Consider the following 3,403-nt stretch of genomic DNA (forward strand, 5'->3'; position numbering starts at 1 on the left):
TGAGCAGTTCCCGGTAATGGCCGGTGGCTCCTGGGTGTGTCCCTTGGGAGGATCCTAGATGTGAGGCAAAGGTTAAGGTTGAGGGCGTGGAGGAAATCCATAGACCTTGAATTCTAAGGTGTTGGGAGGTAATCGATGTGCACAGCGGTGCTTAGTGGATAATAGCGGAGGATAAAGTGTTGGAGGAAAGCCGAGGTCTCAAAGTCCGCCAGGGCCACAGAGGGGTGACCCCAGACGGAGCAGGTGGCAGCAGCGGTAAGAATGGGAGAGAGGTGTGGCCGCTGAGAGGGGAAAGCAAGGAGGTACAGGATAACGTGGCCACGGCAAGAAAGCACGGCCAGGACGTGGGCGCCTACTGCACGCCCCCGGGGCGCTCCCTCCTCGCGGGGACCTGTGACCTGTGTGTCGCGTTCCTGGTGAGACAGCGGGAAGCTTGGAGAAGCCGAGCCAGCTAACACGTGTGATCACTCGCACTGGAGGCTTCCCCCACCAGGAAGTCAGTGCGCCTGTGATCTTCGCCACTGAGTCAATTCCAGAGTGAAAAAATCCAGAAGAGGGGCTCCTGGGTGGCTCAGTCGATTCAGCGCCCGACTACAGCTCGGATCAGGTCATGACCTCATGGTTTGTGGGTTCGAGACCTGCGCTGGGCTCTGTGCTGACAGCTTAGAGCCTGGAGCCTGCTTTGCATTCTGTTTCTCCCTCTTTCTCTGCCCTTCCTCTGCTGTCTTTCTCTCTCTCTGTCTCAAAAGTAAATAAATATAAAAAAACAATTTTTTTTTTTTAAAGAAAGAATCCGGAAGAGTCAGGAACCTAACTCAGAAATGGGGGTCACTCTTCAGACTTCACGGCACCTTCTCAAAGGGACCTCATATCCAAGGATGGAGCTCTGGCCACCACCTGCCCAGAGCCCACTGCCGCAGGCTGCTCAGGGCTTCGCGGGGCAGGGCAGGCGGGCTCCCTTCTCTTCAAGGCTCCAGAGTGTTCTCTGTGAGCTGTGTGAATGGGGCTCAGAAGGCAGGAGTGAGTACACATCTGCCCGCCGCTGCCCCTCCCTGCCCATCCTTATTAAGGAGACCTTCCTTTGCAGGGCAGGCCTCTGCTGTAAGCATCTCTAAGAGTCCCGGGGCCGCGCGGCAAGGGAAATGGAGTAGAGACCAGTGCCTGGAAACAGAAAGCCGACTGTGATGGCGGGCACGTGAATAGTTGGGGGTCCTTCGTCTGCCTGAGGCACTGAGCAGTATTAATGCCGAACCCATGAAATTGTTCAAGATGTCCCTCCGTGTCGGAATTTGCTCTGTTGTGGTCACTCCTGTCACAACGGTGCAAAGGGGCTGCAAACCACTGTGGATAAATTATCTCAGCAGCAGTGTGTCTGCTTCGCTCATAATCCCCAAATATTCTGTTCTCTCCGGCACGTAGAGGTTTGCACTAGTCAGCACTTGACTGACGTTTTCCACGTCACCCGGAGTTTTTACTGCCGTGTCTCAGCCAACCCCACAACTGCCTGAGAGGGAGATCTTTTCGTTAGCCCCGGTTTCAGGGGCTACAAAAGAAAAATTGATCCATCGAAACTCATGTGTAAACCACATCTTCTTGATCCATTCGTCAGGTGATGGACAAATAGGCTCTTTCCATGATTCGGTTATTGTTGAAAGAGCTGCTATGAACATTGGGGTGCTCTTGTGGATGGTAAATGGCAGAATTTGAACATGAACCTGGATCCCTTTCAATTCACAGCTTCTGGGCTTTGGACCAGACAAGATTGCTTTTCATTAATTATGGTCCAGTATCACTTAAGCACACCTCCCTGTGCAGTCCAGCCATGCGAATACCGATGGCCAAGCCACCCGAGGAAACAGGAAAAGCCCGGTGGTGCTGGGCTCCGGCACGCTGAAAGTTCAACTTCCAAGCTCAAATTAGTGGGGAAATTAAATAATAAAATGCTCTGTGCTATTTTAGCTGAAAACTGTTCTTATTTATAGTTAACTGAAACCAACCTAACTCAGACTCACGTCTAATGTTTACTCATGAGTCACACTCAGATGTGAAAGCTAAAGTTGCAGATCCACACACTCAGTCTCTGATGCTCACTTTCCTGCTCACGAGGTTTTCTGTGGTCTGCCCTTTGTAAAACAGCGCAAGGAGCGTTCACATCGAAATAAGGCTAACACACCGTCCACTCAGTTTGCTGCACGTGGAGTGTGCCCCGGGACCTTGGCATTTTCTCGGGCGGCAGCCTGTCTGCGGGCGGCCGCTCTGTTAGATGCGCGGAGGGCAAGGAGCCCGATTCTCTCTGTGATTCTCTCCCCAGGCGGCTGGGGGGCTGGGCCTACAGGAGGTGGTCAGAGTGAGTATGTACAGGTGCTGACGTGACCCCATCTGGGTTGGGATGCCACGCGGGTCACTGGAGGTGGCAGGAGCCGAGGCTGTGGCCGGGGAGGGAGGGGGGAGGTTACCCACAGAAGCGGGAGGGAGAATTGTTTGATGAAGGCACAGCGTGTGTCCATGGGGGGCAACTGCCCACCATCTTACAGAACGTGAGTCGCCTCAATCGCTCAGCGTCGACGCCAGGAGCCAAACCCAGGGCATCCGTGCCCGGGGCTGTCAGAGCCACACCTGCAGGCCTCCTCAAGCGACAGTCGGAGTATTTCCCAACAGAAGATGGCCCGTTGCTGCATGGTTTCCAGACACAGATGGCTTCTCTCCCAGCTCCTCTCCACCTGCGCAGCTATGCTCTGTAGCCTTGAGGCGGGATCCCAGCGCCACTGGCATCTGGCCCGAGGTGACGAATAGTAAGGGGCTCAGAGAAACAGCTTTCTTGTCCCCCTCAGACTGGTGTTCCATTAAAAGGAATACCTAAGACTGGCACGTTTGTCTTCTTAGGTAACCTTTCTAATTAAAAAACATATGCGGTGTTTTAAAAAATTTAAGGACACACCATTTCCCAGCTCAGAGCCAGTATACGTGACAAGATGCTTCACGGTCCGAGGTCTGCCTTCCGATTCCAGCCGGATCCCCAGAGGACGAGGAAAACAGATCAAAACAGCCGACGGGCGAGTGGAGGCAGGAGACCCACAGGACTGATGCGTTTCATCAGATGACGGCAGCCAGCACGTGCCCAGGGACAGAAACGAACATTATTCCGTGGTTCTGAGCCACCGTTGTTCTGGGATCAGATGATTACGCTTTCAAGTAAAATGTCTCTATTTTAAAATTCTTTACTCTTCATTGGGGTTGTTTTTCTTAAGTCAAATGTGCACACACACTCACGAGTATATGTACAGATATCAAAGGTCCATTGAAAAGATTTGGTTTAATACCAGGAAAAAGTTTCTCTGGTGGCTGTCACAGCCTCCTGATAGTTCACGCAGCGTACATCAGAGGAAGGGGTCCCCCAGCCTGC

General features: G+C 52.9%; 1 long non-coding RNA gene across 1 annotated transcript; it reads left to right on the forward strand.

Annotated features, from left to right (window-relative positions):
- Positions 1–865: 865 nt before the first annotated feature.
- Positions 866–3,166, forward strand: LOC144226939 (uncharacterized). The gene is made up of 3 exons (XR_013333788.1): positions 866–2,347; positions 2,535–2,782; positions 2,932–3,166. It is a non-coding gene; the product is annotated as an uncharacterized LOC144226939 (long non-coding RNA).
- Positions 3,167–3,403: the final 237 nt, after the last annotated feature.

The sequence above is a fragment of the Crocuta crocuta genome, unplaced genomic scaffold, assembly GCF_008692635.1.
Source record: "Crocuta crocuta isolate KB4526 unplaced genomic scaffold, BGI_CrCroc_1.0 scaffold32, whole genome shotgun sequence".
In the NCBI taxonomy this organism is placed as follows: domain Eukaryota; kingdom Metazoa; phylum Chordata; class Mammalia; order Carnivora; family Hyaenidae; genus Crocuta; species Crocuta crocuta.